Below are 9680 nucleotides of genomic sequence, written 5' to 3' on the forward strand. Positions count from 1 at the left end.
AAGCGCAATGGGGGTGGTCAGAACAGTTAGGAGAACAGGGGGGCCGGCTCAGCAGAAGCCCCGCCTCGGGCAGGAGGTGGCCAATGGCGTGGACGCAGGACTGAAACGGGCCCTCTCGTGCCAACAAGGACACTGTGTGACCTTCGGGGGAGGTGGGAGGACGGCAGCTTCGAGAGAAGCGAGAGCAGCCAGGTGGATGCATCCTCTGTACCAGGGGAGGGTGGCCCTGCTGGCAGGAATTCCACGGGGAGGATTCGCAGTGGGATGGAGCGTGTGGGTCAGTCCAGCCCAGCCCGGGCGCGGCATGTGGACAGATGGAGTGAGATCACGTGCACTCAGGCTGGGGCAGGTGGGCTCCAGCAGACCCCCAAGGGAGGGCGCGGCCTCGAGGGCTCCGCCCACGTGGAGATGCAGGAGAGAGGCTGGGCAGCCGCGCGGTGGTAACCCTCACCAGAACCTACCTGTTGTGGCCCCAAATACCTGTCCTCAGGTGACCTCAGTGAGCTGAGGAGCCGGTGCCCGCGTGATGGGGTGGTGGCTGCCCCTCAATCTGCTGGAGACAATAGAATTATTTCCTTGGTGGTTCTAAAACCCAGAAAGGCTTAAGAATTAGAAAAATTAGTGATGATGAAGTAAATCATCCCTTTTACAATATTTTTGGGTTAAGCTTAAGGATTATTGGGAGATATTTTGAATGTAAAATGTTTTTAATATTTAATATAATTTGTCACGTTAGGTAAGAGAGGAGGAGGGATATCGGCTTCAACAGGAAATTTAGAAATTGATTTTAGACGTGTGGTTTAAATTGAAAGACAAAAGGATTTAAGAGTAAAACTTTGGGAAAGTTTAAGAGAACTTGCAAGCTGTCTGCAAGTTTATTAACTTTACTAGGGCTGTGTAAGTACCTGAGAGATGTTTATTTGTTAATTAGGCATATAAATTGCTTAAAGAGAGGCTAAATATATTAAATTTATGAAAGTATTTTGAACTCTGTAAAGGACTTTAATTCACTAACTCATTAAAACTTTTAACATTATTATACAATACCACATTCATAAACTAAATATTAAAATTCTTCAGTTGAATTTGAGGACTTTAGTAAAAATGTTGTTTTTGCATTGTTAAAAACACTGAATATAATAGAAAGAATAAGAAGAAAACAGAGAGCTGCAGATGGCCTTTTCTAGCGGGGCAGGCAGGGCATCAGAAACTTGAAAACGGGGCCTCTCGGACGTTAGGGCGGGAAGACGAGCCCGCAGGAAGCCCTTAGTGGACCCTGGCGGGAGCGAGGAGGGGGCGCAGGCGAGGGCAGCCGCAGAGCTCCCGCAGTCGCCCCGAGTGCAAACCTGGGGAGCAGGGCCAGAGCCGGAGCGGTGCCATTTACGAAACTTGAAAACCCGGGCACCCACGAATCATGGCTGCGCTCTGCTCGGAGCTGACGCTGCAAGACCCCCGGGGAGGACCCCGGGAAGGGGACCTCTGCTGCAGAGGGGGCGGGGGCACAGCCCCGGGGCTCCCAGAGCTCCCTGCTGCCCTGACGCTGGGTGGGCAATAATCTGGAGCAGCAAAACCCTGGGAGGCCCGGGTTTGCTTGTTTTTAAAGGTTAAAGAAACACACAGAGACGGCGCGCCCTTCCAGCTGAGTCTTTTCCCCTTAGGCTCAGCTGACCTCCTGCAGATGGACAAATACTTGGTGTCTGCAGTTGCACAGAATCACCACACTCCAGAGAAAATTTCCTTTCTGGGTGGCTGTGCCTCTGACCCTCTCCTTTCTTGGACCTGTCCTAGGGTCAGCCCCCGGACGACCCCGAGCAGTGGCGCTGATTCCGAGAGCAGTGACGGGGGTCTCTGCTTCAGAGGTGCGCCTTCAGAGTAGACGTAATTTCCTATTTTTAAGATGTTACTGCTGTGCCCCAGAGGTGTAAAGCTGGAGTAGAGACTCCAGCTCTTCCCTCACTTGAGTAGTTTATCACTTGATGCTCGGTCCTTCCTTTTTTTCCCTCCAAACCGCTAAGAAGTGCTGGCGCTTGATAAGGCCGAGGCCTGCAGGAGTGTCTCTCATTTTGATGTCCTGACAGCTCCAGCTTCTCTCGAGGGTGAGACGCCAGGCAGGAACGGATAAGAACTTTCCTCTAACACGCGGGACCTGAAGGAAGACACTAGGAGGATGAGGGCAACCTACCCTCCTCACCAGTTAAGGCCCTCAGTCTGGGGTGAGCAGGGCGGGCGTCTGTGTCAAGCCCCAGTCGCTTGCCCTGAGCTCGCGGCTGGAACGCACTCCCCAGCCTCCCCGCGGCGTGGCCGGCCCTGGCCTCGGCTCTGCGCCTGTGGGAGATGTGGCGGAGCTGGCCCTCAACCCTGTGGGCTCGTTCCCTGCATCTGGGTGCTGCAGGACGCGCCTCCTGCCATGGAGAGACGGGTGCCCAGGCCTGGCAGGGGCAGGGGCCTCCGTCCTCGGTGGGCTCGGAAGTGGAGAGGCCCCTGGGATGGGGGCTTGCTAGGCGGTCCACACACCCGGCTCCCAGGGCCAGGGCAAGGTCCTGGAGAGTCACCACTAAGCCCCAAGAGCCCAGCAGGGGGGCGCAGCCGGGCCTCAGCGTCCCGCACGTCGGGGCAGCGCCGGGCTAAGGTCCGCGGTCGGCAGCAATGCTTCGACCTGCGCTGGGCCGCTGTGCAGACGCACCCCACCAGAAAGATGCCGCTGAGCAGGCAAGTGTGGGGGTGAGGGGGCGGGGCCAGGGGGATCCCCTGTGTTTTTATGTAACATTTATGTAATCTGAAGCCTCTTTTAAAATAAAAATGAAAAAAACAAAAACCCCGCGCTGAGCTCCCTCCTGCTCGCTAGGGACTTCTGGTTCCCAGAGAGAAACACGCTGGGCTCGTCCAGGCTCCAGGGGAGGCGCCGCTCAAGCCCAGTCCAGACCCGCCCAGGGAGGCTGGCTGCGGTGGCTCTTCCTGCCGACTCCGAATCCCCAGCCTGCCTCATGAGACCCGGCCCTGAGGATGAGGGGCTCCGCAGGGCTGCGAGGGACCTCTGGACAGGATCCGCACAGACAAGCTGCCAGGAGCTGGTGTCCAGCTGCGACACCCTCCCGGCGACAAGCAGGCGGGGGCGTGCTCGGCTGCCCCGCTGGACGCCGGCACCCAGGGGCTGGCCCGTGGACTTGGTGTTTCCAGCCGTGGCCCCGCTTCCTCTTCGACAGCTGGAGGCTGTGGGGCACGGTTCGCCACCAGGCCCCGTGTCCACCCGCTCCCGCCCTGTTTTCACCTCGGTAAGAGGAGGAGTCGATTGGGACCCACCTCCTGCCGCGGGCGAGGATGCGCTTAGAACCTGCTATCGGCTCCTGGTTGAGGGGCCTGGGAAGAGGCCGTGGTGAGCGAGCTCAAGAGCAGCAGCCGAGGAGAGTGGGGCGGGGGTGGGGGGTGCCCGTGCACCGGGTGTAACCCCCACTCTGCTCCTTATCGCCACAAGCCGCAGGCACGGGGTCTGCTAGCAGACATCACCCTGCTGAGAGCGCGGCTCCTTGTTGGAAGATGATTGATTGATTGATTGATTCCCCCCTTGCAGCTTGTTTGTTGCTGTCCGCTCCCTGTGTCCATTCGCTGGGCGTTTTTTCATGTCTGCTAGTCTCCCTGTGTTGCGTCACCTTGCTGCATCAGCTCTCCGCGGCGCAGGGCCGTCAGCTCTCTGTGGCTCATGGGCCAGCTCGCCTGCACAAGGAGGCCCCAGGACGTGAACTTGGGACCTCCCCTCTGGTATATGGGAGCCCAGCTGATTGAGCCGCAGCTGCTTCCCTAGGCTGGTTCTCTTTATGTCACCGTGTCCCGGGAACTGTACAAAGTGCTTCGACGTGCAGAACTATCGAGAGTCTCCACACCCCTGGGAGCTACACGCTGGTGTCCCCAGGCCGCAGCAAGGAACTCGAGCTCCCCGAGAGCCCGGCTGACCAGTGAAGGAGGCAGAATCTGAACTCGGAAGCCGCACTCCCCGCCAGGAAGGGGCCAGGCTGCCTCTGCAGGCGACGAGGGCATCGGCTGATTTAGAAGCTGTTTTCGAGGCTCCCCCGTCGTTGCCTTGCGGCTGTCAGGAGCCCCTTCCTTTAAATCTAGGTGGTCCTCCCTGCGTCGTGCAACTCCTGAGTGCGAGTCCTCCGCGCGTGCTCTTTATAAACAGAGAAGCAGGTCTCCACCTTCGCAGGGTGCCTTTGAGAATCCTGGGACCGGGTCACCGTCGTACAGGCAGGTTATCAGAGGGGACAGAAGCCCTCGAGTGAGGCCAGCAGAGGCGCCACAAGGCTCAGAAGAGGGCACGAGAGCCTGCGGGGCAGGGCGGGGCGTGGGCCAGGGGCTGGCGATGCAGCTTCCCGCTCGCTCAGCCTTCCCAGGTCCTCAGCGCACTCACTCCTCACAGGAGCCCCTTCAAGGGGAGCTTGGTCGCCCACACTTCACGAAAGAGGCGACGTCAGCCCAGGACAGAGAGGCCTGTGCCCAGGCCACAAGGGAAGCCGGTGGAAGGGGATGTTTGCCAGGGCCCGCGCCCTCCGCCGGTGTGAACACCGCCCCTCCAGGCCCTGGGGTCGCAACCAATTCGAGCCTCACGACGCTCTTGTGGGCAGGCCCAAGTGTCCATTTCATTCTTGAGCTGAGGAAATGGGGACTTTTGAGATTTTCAGGCGCCGTGCCTTTCGTCTGAACTTAGCCTCGATAGTTCTGATCACAGTGCCACGATCACACCTGCCTTTTACTGAACCCGCGCCACGTGGCCAGGCCCTTCGGAAAGCGCCTTTGAGCTCCGGTCGTGTCACAGCCTCACGGCGACTCCCACGGGGATTCTCTACTCTCTCCAGCGCGCTCATGCGGGAACTGGGCACCGGGAGCTTGGGAAACCGCCCTGGGTGCGTGAGTGGCAGCAACGGAATGTGGAACCAGGACGGGCTCTGGGGTTGTGCTCACGCCTGCTATTTTACACGGCTCTCCGCGCCCACTCTCTCTTACACACACAGCCTGTGACTGTAGTCAGTAAACTGGAAGGTTCCCAAGCACAGAGGCCTGGGGCCCCCCGTCCACTGTGGACCGTGAGTCACAGGGCTTCAAGCTGCTGGTGAAACGGCTCGACATCGTTCCGGAGCAGCTGGAGACCTGAGCCATCAGCAGTGACGGTGCTGTGACACTTGCCCTTACTGAAACAAGGATTTATGGTTTCTTGGTTTATTGAAATGAGGCTCCTGTCCCACATGTGTCCCGGACTGGAATCTCAGCAGGGAGGTGGCACAGGCCCCTGTGACCTCCTGCCCCTGGCGCTGGATTGGGGTTGCTCAAGCAGGAGCCCAAACGCCAAGCAAGTCAGGACCCCCAGCCCCGCCATCCTCCCTGGCTCCCTCGAGCCCCGCCTCTGCTGCCATTTGGGAACAAACCCCCAGATACCAGTGCACCTGCCTGCCTGACACTGAGCTTCAGCTGTGCAGGGGCTAATCGGTGAGAATTCACACCCCCGACGGGAGCTTCAGCTGTGCAGGGGCTAATCGGTGAGAATTCACACCCCCGACGGGAGCATTCCCAGGCTTAGAGCCTTCTTTCCCAGGTAGTAACAAGTCTGATTAAAATATTTAAACCTCAACTGCTGTTAATACGCCTCCAAAATCAGTTCTTTATTAAAAAGAGCAACTTGTTCATGGATGGAATCTATGTAAAGCAGATTTTTCATTAAACATGCATGTGTGGCTTTGCTTGTGTTGTCATTAAGAGTTACTGTTATTGAGAACTGCAATTTTAGAAACACACCACGAGAATAACGATCTCCCTGGACTGGTTTCTGTGATTTTGCAGGGAGCCCCATGGCCTCCCAAAGCATCATTGCACCTGCTTGTCCTCGTGGGCCACATATGCAGAGGTGATAGCTGCTGTCCTGTCAGAGCCTACAAGCCACCAGATGAGGTTGTGTGGTCAGTGGTTGATAAAGGGGCGTCTTGTGACATAGGGCCTCCCATAGCCACCTTCACAAACCTCCCCTCCTCACTTCCAGGGGCTTGAGCCTGGCACAGATCAGGTTCATGGTGGGGTGGGGGCCGAGGGTGGGATGGGGGCCTGGCAGGTGCAGGGTGCTGGGCTGACCCTGTCTCCTGCAGGTCGTCCCAGCTCGTGACCTGCCCTTTGCACCCTCGCCACTGTCTCCTTGTTCGGCAGGCACCTGGGGTGACCTCATCCAGGTAGGTGCTCCCTCCAGCTGCATGTGCCTGGATGTGGCTGCAGCTCTTCCAGCATGGAAATCATGCAACACTACGCCCATGCCTGGTGCAGGGGGGCTGTGAAATGCTCACGCTATATATACATATGCACATAAATTATTATAATCCCTATTACTCTGCTTCACTTGATGGACAGAACAACGATTACAAGGTAAATGGAATGTAATTGCTTAAAAACATAAAGGAAGTTGTGAGCAGTTCTGTAAATAAAGTTTCAGAGCCAAGGGTGCTGCAGTAAGTGAACTAAATATTTCTTTTTGAAATAAACATTTTCTCAGCTAAAAACTGAGAGCAAATAACGGATTTAAAAGGGCCAACCCATTGAATACCCCTGGCATCAAACCAGGCGCCTAATTGTATTCAGCCCATTAAACAAATGTAGTATCAAGGGCGTCTTAGCAAATGCAATTTGGGACAAAAACAAAGCCTGCCTTTGGGTCCCCCAGGACTTAATGGAATTCAGGCACCACTGGTTTTTTATAAATGAGAGATTAGTTTAACTTTTTAGTTTGGCTCAAAATGTAAGGTGACAGCAAATGGGTTAATTTGACAGATGTAGAGGGGGAAATTGTATTAGCTGAACCCAAGTGATGCAAAGCAGAGCAGTTATTGAAGAGATGGCTACAATGCCAGGCGGAAGGGCTCCAAGGAGCGTTGATCTGCTGGAGGATGGCTACGCTCGGGGCAGCTCCTTGCCCTGCTGAGGCCCCCAGCCGGGCCTGGGGCTGCAGCTATCTTGGACCTTTAGTTGAGGCTGAGGATTTAGGAGCTTCCAGGGCCCCAGGCAGGAAGGGCCAGCAAGACCATTCCAGGAGCTTCCTTCCTCCGGGGTCTCCAACTCCCTACCCGGAGGGGCCTGGTGGAGCACAGGTCAAGGTGGAGAGCTCAGACTCCATCCTGCCCAGGCCCAGGAGCGCAGGTCCAGCGGGGATATGGCCTGGTGGGGCCAGTTCTCCTAAGTGCAACCGGATGGACAACCTTAGATTTTTATAGGAAATCACCTGTTTTTTAGATTTCAGCCACCAACTCAAAACAATTAAAATTAATAAACAGAGTTGGGAACTTCCAGGAAGATGGAGGATTAGAGAGACACAGGACTCACTTCTCTCCCCCAAAATAGCTAGAGGAGAGGCAGAAATGGCCTGGAAGAGTGTCATAGGGTTTAGGGCACCAGGGGAAGGCTGGACACCACCTGTTAGAGAGAGGGACAAAGGCAAGGAATCTCGATGGGAAAACTGTGAGTAAAAGCTGCAGCTGCAGCTGCAGGCGCCCTTCCCCCACCTTCAGAGCAGACAGCTCGGAATTCTCCGGCCTCTGGCTGGTGGCCATGGGCAGAGGGGGCCGCAGGGTCCACCCCCCCAGGAAAAGGGGAGAGAGAGACACAGCCTAAGCTGACTCCACTTTACAACCTGCAGATTTGGCCTGCTGTGTGCCCTTCCAGGCCAGGAAGGGCTGTGCCCTGGGAGCCAGCTCAGGACTAAAGAGAAACCACCCTCTCACCCTCCTTACTGACAGGTCTGGTTGTTGAGGACACAGTGGGGCATAGAATTATTTCCTATGGCAAAGGATGGAGAACAGCCCCTGAGAAAGTTTAATTTGCGAGGCTCTGAACAGCCTTAGGCGGGATCTCTGACACCGATGCCCTCGGAATTGCAGTGAATACACTCCCACCCGGGTGTGACCCGAGAGGGCTGCTAAGAGCTCCATCTGATGGCAGATTAAGGTAATGCATACGAGGAAATTAAAAGTAAATAAATAAGAGGTTTTTTGGTCTTTTTAAGTCTCTTTCTCCAAGTCCCTCAGAGGCAGGTCTTCAACACATTACTGGGTCTATAATCTAAATTAGAACAACTAAACCGGGACAACACTAAGGAGCTAGAACAAGTTGAGCCAAGAATCAAAGAATGGCAGTAATACACAGTCTCCTGCCACTAAATCCCTAAGCAAGAAAGAAATTGAGAATCAGAGTAAACACATCAGCATAATCAGGTGCCCAGGAATCAGCAAAAAATTACAAGGAATATGAAGAAAATGAAAGATATGGCCCTAGGAAAGACAAAGCCCCAAATAAGACAGGATTTCAGACAACTAATCAACACGGTTCATACAACTTTCCTGAATCAAATCAATGAGTTGAAAGACAACAAGGCTAAACAGTTAAAGGACATCAATAGGACACTGGATGAGCACACACACACACACAACATAATTTAAAAACTTGAATAAAAATTACAGAGTTTTGGCTACGAATCAATAAAGTTCATTTTTTTATAAAAATACAGAGTTTATGGGAATGAAAGACACAATAGATGAGATCAAAACTGCGTTAGAGCTTTGCACAGTGGCAGTATTGTAGCCTCTGAGGTTTATCCAAGGTGTGATTATTGCTAAATGAAAAATTTTCCTATGTAAAAAAAAATTAAATTAAAAAAAACATTAGAGACATACAACAGCAGACTAGAAATGACAGAAGAAAGAGTAAGTAATGCAAAGACAGAACAGCTGAAATTGAAGGGAGACAAGAAGGAAGAAAAAAAAGAATGGAAAAAAAATGAGCAGGCCTCAGGAATCTGAATGATAACATGAAGCACAACAACATATGGGCCATAGGAGTTCTGGAAGGAGAAGAAAAAAGGAGCAGAAAGAGTATTTGAGGAAAGAATGGCTGAAAATTTCCCAACTCTCATGAAAGAAATGAATTTTCACATCCAAGAATTTTCACACCCAATCAGAATAAACCCAAATAGACCTACGAAACACACAAACTGCTCAGAATGTCAAATGCCAAAAATAAAGAGAAAATTCTGGGAGGAGTAAGGGAGAAGCAAATCATCACATACAAGGGACAACCGGTAAGACTTAGTGTGGATTTCTTATTAGAAACCATGGAGGCAAGAAAATACTGGTATGATACAATCGGGATACTGAAAGAGAAAAATTGCCAGCCAAGAATTCTATACCCAGCAAAATTGTCCTTCAAATATGATGGTGGGTTTAAAAGCACTAGCAGAAATAACACTGAATGTGAATGCATTAAACTCTCCAATCAAATATATAGACTGACAGAATAGGATAAAAAAACACGAGCCATGCATATGCTTTCTACAAGAGACCCACTTAAGATTCAGGGATACAAATCAGTTGAAAGTGAAAGGTTGGAAAAAATATTCCAATGCAAACACTAACCAAAAAAGAGCAGGCGTAGCTATACTAACACCATAAAAAACATACTTTAAAGGCAAAAAGGTTATAAGAGAAGAGAGAACCTGAAAAATATGACAAGTGAGCTAGACCTAACAGGCATGTACAGAATGTTGCATCCCAGATCTGTGGGTTATACACTCTTCTCAAGTGCTCATGGATCTTTCTCCAGGATAGACCACATGTTGGGTCACAAAGCAGGTCTCAGTAAATATATTTATTTATTTATTTATT

General features: G+C 52.7%; 1 pseudogene; it reads left to right on the top strand.

Moving 5' to 3' along the window:
• The first annotated feature begins 8575 nt into the window (after window positions 1–8575).
• Window positions 8576–8655, top strand: LOC131274706 (U4 spliceosomal RNA; annotated as a pseudogene).
• Window positions 8656–9680: the final 1025 nt, after the last annotated feature.

This window comes from Dasypus novemcinctus, chromosome 19 (assembly GCF_030445035.2).
Source record: "Dasypus novemcinctus isolate mDasNov1 chromosome 19, mDasNov1.1.hap2, whole genome shotgun sequence".
Classification (NCBI taxonomy): Eukaryota; Metazoa; Chordata; class Mammalia; order Cingulata; family Dasypodidae; genus Dasypus; species Dasypus novemcinctus.